Raw genomic sequence first — 13,190 nt, 5'->3', positions numbered from 1 at the left:
AACTATTCAGTGGGGACTCTATCTTCCCCCACACACTCTTAAACTTGTAACCTTGTAAGCCAGTCACTCCATGCCTTTATTGTCCCCTCATTTTACATAGCCAATGTCTAAGTTGCCTGTCCCTATCTACCCTGTATACAGAGGGGATAGCATTGATAATTGATGTAAAGACTCCTTCCCTCTCTGTTGGTATTTTGAGCTACTACTCCATGAAATTGTAGTTCATCAAATTGTAGCAATTTGCCCTCTTTTCCTTTACCACCCCCCCAATTTTTTTAAATTTTTTTTTATCTTCCTCTAGTCAAGTTCTGATTATCAAGCAATCAAGGCTAGGTCAAATGGGTACTATCTGCAAGTTTGGGTGTTCTTGTACATCTCCCCCACTTCATATCAGCTGAATGCTTCATTCTCAGCTCTAGCCCTCTGTGGCTATGTCCTTATTCAAGTGCTGTTGTGTTGGTTTTGACCCATAGTGGCCTTGTATAGGTTTCCAAAGAAATGGTGGTGAGCTTGAACCACCGACTTTGTGAATCAAGGTGACTTTGCAATCCAGTGCATTAACCCACAGAGCCACACCACAAAAAACAATAGTTTTTGTGATCAGTTCTGGAAAGTTGAAGTTCAGAGGAAGTGATGAAGTGATGAAATGGAGTGTTTGTTTGTTTTTTTCTAGTTTGGTACTTGAAATCATCATGATACTTTTTTAAATTATTACTCTACTATTCCATTAAAACAACAACAACAAAAAAAAAAACTTTTGCCTATTTTTTAACTAAGGAAAAACTTGAACCATTAGGTAACAAAACAAGACACAAATATTAAGAAATAGAGATAGAGTCAGGAAATAGATTAGACTCTGGTAAGGCAACTAAGGACTTTTCTCAACACTCCAGGTAGAATTTTCAATTTTGTCTTCAGAGCAAACTTAAGTGGTATGAATTGGTATTATTCCCATTTCACAGAGGAAAATAGTGAATAATTGTCTCTCCATTGCTGAGAAGAATAATCTAGAAAATGAATGATAGTCTGCTAAGGATATGTAAGGGGTATTCATTGATATGAGAGATCTTAGAATATTTCATTGAAAAATGGAATTAAAAGATAAAGAAATTTTTCCTTGATTTTTTTCCAAGTCCCTTCATATATCCATTTATGCTAGAGAATCACTAAATTGAATCTTACATTGAATCTCAGTTTTATATATGTCATGGAATTAGAAAAAGACACTATATTTCAGCATTTTGATAGTGCTTCTGTTTTGTTTATTTGTTTGTTTTCTAGTTTGGTATTTGAAATCATCACAACATTTTCTTAGTTATTACTCTGCTTTTCCATTAAAAAAATTTTTTGTCTATTTTTTTAATTAAGGAAAAAAAAAACTTGAACTATTAGGTAAGCAAAATAGGACACAAATATCAAGAAATAGATCTATACACCTAACTGTAATTCAAACACCAAATTGTAATTTACTATAAAAGTGGCCGATGCTTTCTACACAACATTTAAACTTTGAGGAAAATATACTTAGTAGATTTGTATCAGTCATGATCCAACATCAAGAAAATTCAAATGTAAAAATAAAAATAAAAAAATCACTCCATTACTAATGATTAGTGAAGACATTAAGGGGGACAGTTTTTATTGATCAGACATGCTCAGGGGCATTCTGATAGTGCCCCAGGCCTTGCACCCCATAGAAGTAGTTTTACTAGGTTTTCATCAGTAAAATTGAGCTTATATCTATCGTTACTGTACAATAGAACTTTAGCAGAGATTTAATTTAAAAATATTTTAAAGTACTTTATAAGTTATAAGACAATACTTCAAGTTTTAAACATAAAGTAGAATTACAACTAATCCATATGTATTTGTATATGTTGCATGAGTTTACGTTACATGATTCAAAGATTCAAAGTAGTTTGCAATATCTTCCCATAGCCTTTTTCAAATGAAGCACTGGCTTTATGGCTTATTTTTACCAAGAAACATATTACTCTGATATTTTAATTAAATAGCTCTGTTTAGCCAACACTCAATCTGATGCCTTTCATGGGGATTTCTATTTTTTTGTCTAAATAGACCTCTCAAAGAGCAAAGGTGCGTTAACGTTGTCATTTATGTCAGGAAGTGACATTATCTCCATACTTGTTAATCCATAAATAAGGATATGTCTATCACAGGCTGAGAAAATGAAGGGGTGGGAAAGAAATAATGCATAGCAGCCGAGTTTCTGTGTATGTCTAGCAGAGCATGAGAAAATGAGGATGATATTGGCTTACTGTTTGTTCTATTCATTCCTGTCATTGTGTAGTTCATGTAGTGAATGAATACTGTGGTTCCTTTTAGTTACATGCATTTTATAAGGTGCATAGCTTCCTTAAGTTTTGTTGAAAGTTTTGTGGCAATATTTTTGTGATGCCCAAAGGGAATGTAATTCCTGAAAGATAAAGTGCTCAGTTACAATGAAGTAGAGAAGAAAGGCATTCATACCACTTTTGAGTTTTGATGCAAATGCTGACATGACAGTGTAGAGAGGGCAGAATTGCCATGTCTGTGCATAGTCCCAGAAATGACGTTCCTTGAATAATTGTCAGGCCAGGTGAAACAGATGATTTGGTATTTTGACAAGGAAGGGTTTATAAACACAAGAGAAAATGTGGACCTTTGGCAAAGGAGAAGTTCTGACAGAAGGGGTGGAGCAGTAATGTCAAACCAAGCCAATACTAAATGACATTGCAAAAGATTTTCATGATGTGAATGTTCAAAGCAGAGAAGGCTAAATAGCAGTTTGGGGGATCTTTATTTATTCTTCTTATCATATTATGAAAAAAAGAATGTAAATTTCTAGTATTAATCATTTTAAGTATTGCTAATTATATTGAAGTAGAGAAAAGGAGATTAATGAAGATCTTTATATTTCAGGAATAAATTTTCACATTGACACAATCTACTTGGATGATTTAAATTGCCTACCTAGGATTTCTATCACTTCTGTTCACTCGTTAAGTGCCGTTGAAACGATTCTGACCAATAGCGACCCTACATAGAATTTTGAAGGAATGCCTGGTGAGTTTGAACTGCCAACCTTGATGTTCAAACTGACCATTCAGTCCAGTGCATTATCCTGCAGTACCACAGAGGGGGAAAGTAGTAGGTAGGAGTCCAGGTGTGGAGTTGTAGGACAAGCACTGGTCAATTTGAAATGAAAGATCAGCAGTTCAAAGCTACCAGTTGCTCCTCGGAAATCCTATACAGGGTCGCTATGAGTCAGAACCAACTTAACAGCACTAAACAACAATAAGGGCCCGAGTGAGTTTCAAGAAAGCTATAAAGACACAAGCCCTAGCAATGTCCTATATTGACCAGTTTTTATTTAATTTACTTCATATGCTTCTGTGTCACCATAGCTACTGTAACGGATTCATAATTCATGAAATAAATGATGAACTTATTCGAAATTGCAGCCACATGGTCTGCACAAATGCATTTTCATATTATTAACATGTTGCCAACTTGCAACTCTTGGAAGTCTGAGTAAATGTTTTGACAAGAGGAAGCAGCAAGAACAAATAAGAAGTAGAGGTCTTGAAGAAACTCAGCCCCAGTTCTAACAGCTTTAAAGTCTTAAGAGTGTTTTCGCTGGGGCAATACCAGATAAATTGCTCTTATATGTGCATGCAAGAGACCAAAATTCCTTTGAAAGTTTATAATTTCTCATGGGAAAATACAACATAAAAGTTACTTTTACTCATAGAAAAACAAAACCATATTTTTCTGTCAACCTTTGCTGTTGGGAATTTCAAACTTTTTGCATTTTTTTCCAGTGATTCTTAGCTGGCCCGAGGGACAGGCGTTTACAACATAATTTACTTTCAACGTGTCTCTGTAAATCATTGTAATACTCTCTATTGCTAGTGGAAAGGAAAAAAAAAAAAAAAAAAAAAAAAGCTCCCTATGGGGTTTAATGTCCCACTTTTCCTAACCTCTAACAGCCCAAACACAAACAGAGACTTTCTCTTTTAATGTCCAGTCTCAAAGAAAAAAAACACACAAAAGAAAACGAGTACAGGCAGTCCCTGAGTTAAGAACATCTGAGGGACAACTCATACTTGCCCTTTAAAGTTATGTAAATTTGTCCTCACTTTGAAAAGATTTAACCAACCCCTGCCTGCAACAAATTCTTCATCACAGTCCCCTTCATTTGCTGCACATGCAGCATTTAAATCATTGAAACGATTTCAAGCCATTTCTAGAGGGAAAGTAGGGATCAATCAGAACCATATTCACCTGCTCCAACTTACCTACAGATTTGACATAAAGACACATTTAGAAATGGATCTTGTCCATAAAACTGGGGATTGCTTGTACAAGAAATACATGTAACCTTAGAACTACCCATAGACATCCAGGGAAAAATTTACATTTTGAGATAGGTTAGGATAAGGGAGATTTGTCCTAGGTGATGAGACATTCTAGACATGCTCAGGACATTCTAGAATAGGTGGGATGCTCTCAGACTAATAAAATCTTTTCTTCACAAAAATCCTAAGGACCTGTAGGACACTCTTGCCAAGCTATTAATATCAAGGATCATTCAGTTTTACATGAGAATTGATGAGTTATACACTGGTTGAACTTTCACCTTATACAACCTTAATGGGGATTTATTAGCTATATCACAGTGTTTAAATTTGAATCTAGGTCAGTAGAGGAAGAAAAATAGGTCATATCCAGGCCTAAAGAGTAACCTGAAAAATAATATATCAGAGGGGGAAAAAAAAAGGTGCAAAATTAAACAGATGATTAAATGTGTCTGAAGAAATCTAAGATTTGAAGACAGAACATGATAAATTAGGTCTCTATATAGACCATTTGAGTTCAAATTCAGGTGACTAGGGAGTTTGGTTCCCACACAAATGCTGCAGATTAGGAAGTTAAAATATCTTATTAACCTGCTTCTGCTAACTGTCCGTACAGGAAATGTAACCCAGGTGGGTTTGATATTCACAAGATTAAAGCTTATGTCTACCATCAAATGGTCACCACATTAAAGCTGTTTTAATGAGGCCTTGGGAGATAATGAATGAATGTAGCTAATTCACTACAGAGAAGACAGCCTGACCTCATTCTGACCTCTTTGCCGCCAGGTATCTTAAACAACATATTAGTTCTGCTTAAAGCCAAAATGGGATGATCCCGGAAGACAAAAACAAGCCAAATGCCTAGTAGAATGACTTTTTCTGGTGTTAAAGCCAGAAAAAGATTTTCTCCCTAGAGTCCTTATAAAACCAGCAATGTATAGCATGATGAAAATCACCCATAGGACACCTTCATCACTGATAGAGCAGTCAACTTCATCAGGACGTTTCCTATAGGGCCCCTCAGTGTTATCTAGTGACATCATCCAAGCAAAATACTACCCAGGAAAGGAATGAATGGGTTATTATAAAGCATGCTTTAAGGATATCACTCTGTGCTGATTTATCTTAATTTTGAGTAAATTTAGAGGGACAGCTTTTCTTTCAGTTTATTCTTGTTGTTGTTGTCAAGTCTGTTTCAATTCTGTGACCCTGCATAGGGTGTCCTATGGTCCCTGGTGGTTTTGAATTGCCCAGATTGCAGTTTACAGTACAGGGTTTACCCTACAGAGTCACACCAAGACTCCTATCTTTCAGGTAAGCCTTCTGAAATATGAAACATTTGACAGATTTACAACTGTACTGTACTGAAGATAATATAACTTAAATATATACTCAGTGTACAGAAATTCCTTGTTGCCAATTGATTGTGATTCCAGCTACTTTTCCAGTTTGCAGGAATAACTGAGGATCCAGTGAGGATTTGTGCCCAATAAAAGATGACTTGTCTTTGACAAGTCTTTTACAAGAGGAGTGGCTATGTTTAAAGAAGAAGGGAGAAGCATGGAATACCCAACTACTTACTTTGGTGATTGAGTAAAAGTACTGTCAAACAATGGGAAATTATTACAAATTAAAATTTATTTTAATATGTGAGTAACATAGAGTAAATTGTTGTTGTTGGTTGGTTCCAACCCATAGTCTCACTATGCAAAGTACAATGAAATACTGCCCTGCCCGTTCTTACACCATCGTCAAATTGTTATTACAATTGAGTCCATTCCTGCTGTCACAGTGCAAATCTATCTCGTTGGGGTCTTCCTTTTTTCCGTTGACCCTCCAATTTACCAAACATGATGTCCTTCTCTAGAGACTAGTGCCTCCTGATAAAATGCGAAAATATGAGAGACTAAATCTCACCATCCAGGCTTCTAAGGAAAATTCTGGCTGTACTTCTTCCAACACAGATTTGTTTGTTCTTCTGACAGTCATTGAACTTTTATTATTCACCTTCTGGTGTTGCACTGTGGATAATGCATCAGACTGTAAAGCCATTTGACTGCAAGGTCGGCGGTTCAAGCTCACCAGCTGCTCCTCGGAAACCCTAAACAGGGTCACTATAGGTAGGAATCCACTCAAGGGTACTTAACAACAACAACAACACCATCAGTTTTCTATTGTCTTTCTTGTTCATTGTCCAACTTTCACATGCGTATGAGCCCATCAAAAATACCATGGGTTGGGTCAGATGCACCTTAATCCTCAAACTGATATCTTTGATTTTAACACTGTAAAGAGGTCTTGTGTCCTGGATTTGCCTTAAAAAATCCATCCTTCGATTTCATGAATATTTCCACAATAATTGCTGATTGTAGATCAAAGCAAAAAAGGAATCTTTTGAAAATTTCAATCTATTCTCCATTTGTCAAGATGTTACTTATTGGTGCCTTGTGAAGAATTTTGTTTTCTTTACATTGATGTACAATCCATACTGAAGGCAACTGAACTGAAGTCTTTAATCCTCATCAGTAAGTATTTTAAATCTTCTTAGTTCTCAGTAAGCAAGGTTGTGTCATCTTCATATCACAGGCTATTAAGGAGTCTTTCTCTAATCATGATGCCATGTTTTTCTTCATAAAACCCAGCTTCTCAGATTCTCTCCTCAGCATATAGATTAAATAAGTATGGTGAAAGGATATAATAACCCTGGTGCACACGTTTCCTAATTTTAAACCAGTCAACATCCCCTTGTTCTGTTTGAATGCCTGCCTCTTGGTCCATGTACAGATTCCTCAAGACCACAATTAAGTGCTCTCAAATGCTCATTCATCCCAATGTAATCCATCGTTGTTATAAAGATTGAAGTTGTCAAAAACTTCATTTTGCTCAGATCAACCATAAACACTCATGGAAGCAGCAGTTAAGAAACCAAACAACATATTGCATTAGGCAAATCTGCTGCACAAAATCTCTTTAAAGTGTTTAAGAGCAAAGATGTCAGTTTGAGGGCTAACGTATGCCTGACCCAAGCCATAGTATTTTCAATAACCTATTAAGCATGTGAAATTTGGACAGTGAATAAGGAAGAACATAGAATAATTGAGTATTAAAAGCATTAAAAGTATCATGGACTGCCCAAAGAACAAACAGATCTGTGTTGAAAGAAGTATAGCCAGAATGCTCCATAGAAACCAGGATGGCCAGACTTCGTCTCTTATACTTTGGACATATTATCAGGAGTGGCCAGTCCATGGAACAGGATATCATGAGAAAAAGAGAAAGACCATCTATGAGATGGTTTGGCACTGTGGCAGCAGCAATGGGCTCAAACATAGCCATGATTGGCTCAGGACCTCAGCATTTCATTCTGTTGTGCATAGGACCACTTTGAATTGGTGCCGATTCGATGGTACTTAACAACAACAACAATATAGTCAAAAGCCTGTGAATAATCAATAAAGCACAGATAAATATCTTTCTGGCATTTCAGCAAAGGCCCATCTGATTTCAGCAATGATATCCCTAGTTCTATATCCTCTTCTGAATCTGGCTTTAATTTCAGGCAGTTCCCTTTCAATGTACTGTTGCAACCATTATTGGATTATCTTCAGTAAAATTTTACTTGCATGTGATGACAATGATATTGTTCAAGGGTGTCAGGATTTTGTTGGGTCACCTCTTATTGAAATGAATACAAATAAGGATCTCTTCCAATCAGTTGGCTAGGTAGGTGTCTTCCAAATTTCTTGGCATAAATTGAGTGCCACCAGTGCTGCATCAGTTTGTTAGCAATCTAAATTTATATTCCAATTCCTGGAGCCTTGTTTTTTTATCACTGCCTTCAGGCAGTTTAGATGTCTTCCTTCAGTACCATTGGTTCTTGATCATATGATACCTCTTGAAATGGTTGAGAATCAACCAATTCTTTTTGGTACAGTGACTCCGTATTTGTTTCATCTTGTTTTGATACTGTCTGCATCATTCAGTATTTTGCCCGTGTTGCCATTGTTTAGCACCATCTAGTCCATTCTGATTTTGCCCATAGAACTCTTCAATATTGCAAATCAAAGCTTACATTTTTTCTTCAGCTATTTTAGCTTGAGAAATACTTAGTTTATTCTTCCCTTATGGTTTCCTAACTCCAGATCTTTGTATATTTAATTATAATGCTTTTCTTTGTCTAGTCAAACCGCTTTGAAATTTTCTGTTCAGTTCATTAACATCATCATTTCTTCCAGTTGCTTTAGCTTCTCCATGCTCAAGAGCAAGTTTCAGAGTCTCTCTTCACACCAGTTTTGGTCTTTTTGAATGACCTTTCATTTTCTTCATCTATGATGTCCCACAACTCTTCTGGTCTTTGGTCATTAGAGTCTAATGTATCAAATCTGTTCTTGAATTGGTTTCTAAATTCGTTTGGGATATAGCCAAGGTCATATTTTGGTTCTTATGGACTTGTTTTGATTTTCTTCCGTTTCAGCCTGAACTTTCATACAAGTAATTGATGGTCTTTACCACAGTCAATCCCTGGCCTTGTTTTTGTTAATGATATTGAACTTCTCCACCATCTCTTCCCACAGATGTAGTCATTTTGATTCATGTGCATTCTACCTAGTGAGGTCAATGTTTGCAGTTTGACTTTTATATTGTGTAAAATCGGTATCTGCAATAAATAAGTCATTGGTCTTGCAAAATTCTTTCATGTGGTCTCCAGCATCATTTCTGTCATAAAGGCCATATTTTCCAACTACTGTTCCTTTCTTTTTGTTTCCAACCTTTGAATTCCAATCATCAGTAGTTACCAATGCATCTGGATGTAAGCTTGATCAATTTAAGACTGCACAAATTGATATAATTCTTCAATTTTTATTATTACTGGCTTTAGTGGTGAGTTTGTATATTTGAATAATGATAGTATTAACTTGTCTTCTTTGTACATGTATGGATATTATCCTATTACATACAACATTGTTCTTTAAGACAGATCATGAAAAGTTCTTTTTCATGATGAATATGATACCATACTTTTTAAACTGGGCATTTTTGGCGTAGTAAACCATATGATTGTCAGATTCAAAATAGCCAGTGCAAGTTCACTTCAGCTTACCAATGTCTAAGATATCTACCTTTATGTATTACATTTATTTTTATTTTTAACAAGTTTCAATTTTCCTAGAGTCGTATTTCCTACATTCCATGTTCTGATGGATATTTACAGCTGTCTCTCCTCATGTTGAATTGTGCCCCATCAGTCAATAAAGGCCCCCAAAACTATATTTATGTCATCACGGTCAACTCTGCTTTGAGGAGGTAGCTCTTCCTCTGTCATATTTTGAGTGTTTTCCAACCTGAGGGGCTTATCTTACAGCACTATATCTGAAAATATTCTTGTGCTATTAATATTGTTTTCATCTTCCAGCACTATATCTGACAGTGTTTCTTTTATATTCATAAGATTTATAGTGGTTAAACATTCAAAAGTAGCCTGCCTCTCTTTATTTCTTGCTGTTGTGTCATTGAATAGGTCCCAACTTATAACAACCCTCTATAAGTTTCCTGAGGAGTGTCTGGTAGTTTTGAACCACCAACCTTGTGGTTAATAGTTCAATGCCTATCCTACAGTTACACACCAGGATTTCTTCCTAGTCTGATTTAATCTAGAAATTCCACTGAAATCTATCCACCATGGGTGACCCTGCTGTTGTTTCAAATATGCTGGCATAGCTTTTCAGTATCACAACAACATGTAAGTCACCCCAGTGTAACAAACAGACAGATTAGTGGTGGAGGTACAATGAATAATAAGTTACAATAGTTTCTAATTTTTTCTGAAAGTAAAGCAGCATGATGGATGATACTGATGATGTTTACATGAGTATTATATTGGAATAATTTTTCTCCTCAAGTAATATTATCAAAAAAGTTAAAGATGAATTCTATGAATATTGTAATAGTCTATTTATGCACAGTCTTGGATTTCCTAGAATATCTGTAGCTTAAAATACTAAAGAAGATTTAAGTGAGAGTAGAAAAATCCTCAAAATTATTTTCCAGGCCAGATTTATCTTGGCAGTCACATTCATGAAACTATGTAATGTACCAAGTTTTTAGTATTGTATTTGGACACTAATCCATAGCTGTAGTCATAAAGTTTACTGACAACCATCTGCTTGGACATTATTCCCACCTCTTAATAAGAAGTGTTAAATAGTATGGTGATAGAAACCATTTCAGCAGCAAAAGTAAAAATGTTAATGTTGTTTTTAGGTATTGTGGAGTCAATTATGACTCAGGGAGTGAAACACTGCCCAGTTCTAGCCCATTCTCTGAATTGTTATGTTTGAGCCCATTGTTGCTGCCACTGTGTCAGTCCCTCTCTGTGGAGGTCTTCCTTTTTTTTGTTCACTTTCCAATGAAGCATGAGGTCCTTGCCCAGGTACTGGTTCTTCCTAACTACATTTTCAAAGTATGAGCAATGAATTCTCACCATCGTAGCGTCTAAGGAGCAAACCAATGGTACTTCTTCCAAAACAGTTCTGTTCATACTTCTGAAAGTGATGGTACTTTTAATATTCTTCTCCAGCATAGATTCTTCTAAGGTCTTCCTTTTCATTGTCCAACTTTCATATGCAAATGAGACAGTTGAAAATACCATGGCTCAGGTCAGGCACACCTTAGTCCTTAAACTGACATCTTTGCTCTTGAACATTTTAAAGAGGTCTTTTGCAGGAGATTAGCCTAATGCAATATGCCATTTGATTTCCTGACTGCTGCTTCCATGAGCACTGATTGTGGATCCAAGAAAAATATAATTTTTGACAAATTCGACCTTTTTACATTTTTCAAGATATTATTTATTTGTCCAGTTGTGAGGATTTTTGTTTAATTTACACTGAGGTACAGTCTATACTGAAAGCTGTGGTCTTTGGTCTTCATTACTAAGTATTTCAAGACATATTCACTTCTTGTAAGCAAGACTGTTTCATTTTAATATTGCAGATTGTTAATTAATCTTCCTCAGATCTTGATGCCACATTCTTCTTTGTATAATCCAACTCCTTGGATTATTTGCTCAGCGTACAGACTGAATAAATATGGTGAAAAGTGAACAACTTTCCTGATTTTAAGCCATTTAGTAGCCCCTTGTTCTGTTCTAATGACTGCCTCTTCATCTATGGTAAGCTTCCTCATGAGCTCAATGAACTGTTCTGGGTAATAGCACCTTTGAACTCAAAGGGCTATGAGTCAAATATTGATCCCACTTCATCATCCAAACACATTTAAATGAAGAGGGCTATCTAACTCTTTCCATAACAACCAAGACTGTAAAAGACTGATCTACATTCATCTTTGCTTCTCAACACACAACCAACTTGCTTTTTCAATTCTTTACACTAATGAACCATAAGTATCAAGTTCAATGGATATTTTAGGTTCTTATCTTATTTTACCTGAGCTATTTGATGTTAGAGAGGTAACATAATGAATGTTTTGAGACATTTTGACACCTTTTATTCTCTTGGGTATTTACTTAGACAGTCCAGTTACCATGGATATATTCTGATGGATAACCAAGTCACATCTAGCAAACATTTTGCAGGATTCAAACCTATTTCCAGTGTATTGAGTCTCAGCACATGGAAACACCAGGTATTACAAAAGAGAGACCTATCTGAAAATAACTTAACAGTCATTTCCTCTAGGATGTTTCACAGACATAGTCACATGAAATGTTCAAAGTATACTTTCTACCCTGACTTCACCCACCACTCCAACATTCACCAAATCTGCACTCCTATCTCTAGTCTTGACCAGATTTCAGGAAAATATAATCTCTTATACTCTTACTCATGTCAACAACTGAAGACTCATAATGAACTTACTCCTCTCCTTTCCTTTTCACAAAGTCCTGCAGATTAGGTTAGAAGTGGATAATATCAATTTCAGAAAAAAATCATCAGTTCATTTATCTGAAGAGCATAGTCCTACTTAGCTTAAATTCTTCCCTTAAGTCTTATGTCCCTTTCCATCATTAGCTGTGCTTCTCTCTGTCCTGTGTCCACTGTTACGTAGGTTCTCCAGTTATGGGGGTAAATGGCTGCCAACAGCTCCCTAGGCTCACATCCCATCTTCTCAGAATTTCCAACTGAAAAAAGTGCCCCTTTCTCAAATGTTTTAAATAAAAAATATGAGAACCTAATGTCATTGTCTGTGTTTGACTAAATTAGATCATGCACTTATTCCTAATCCAAACAATGTGGATAGGGGGCAGAAGTGATTTGATTGGTCAGGTTTGAATTATACACTCACACACAGAATAAGACTGAGGTTAATGTTCCTTAAGGGAGAAGAATGAAAATGGTAAAGGGTTAATTGGGTACTGTTGTGGTGCCACGGGTTAAAGCACTGAACTGCAAGGTCAGTTTGAACCCCAAGATTGGTGATTCAAGCTCACCAGCCTCTCCTCTTGAAACCCTATAGAGGGTCCCTATGAGTCAGAGCCTATGGTAGTTAACAATAACAACAACAAAAAGGGAAATGAATGCTTATAGAATATTCTAAGAATGTGCATTTCTGTTTTTCTTTCTAAATGAGGCAAAATATGCATGAGTATATTAAGCCATAATCTTGCTATAACTTTAATTATTCAGTAATAATTGGTGAAAATAATTGGTGAAACGTGGGCATATATTGCAAATCATCTGGCTAAGTCTACTTAGAAGGTCTACTTTGAAAACTTATGTCCACAGTTATTTTTTGAATGTTCACCAATTTTTTAAGTATGATGGTGATTATGTGCCATGGAAGTAGTTTCGACTCATAGTGACCCTGTAC

Source organism: Chrysochloris asiatica, unplaced genomic scaffold (assembly GCF_000296735.1).
Source record: "Chrysochloris asiatica unplaced genomic scaffold, ChrAsi1.0 scaffold00012, whole genome shotgun sequence".
NCBI classification, from domain to species: Eukaryota; Metazoa; Chordata; class Mammalia; order Afrosoricida; family Chrysochloridae; genus Chrysochloris; species Chrysochloris asiatica.
The sequence above is the reverse complement of the archived record's forward strand: the minus strand, read 5'-3'. Positions refer to the sequence as shown.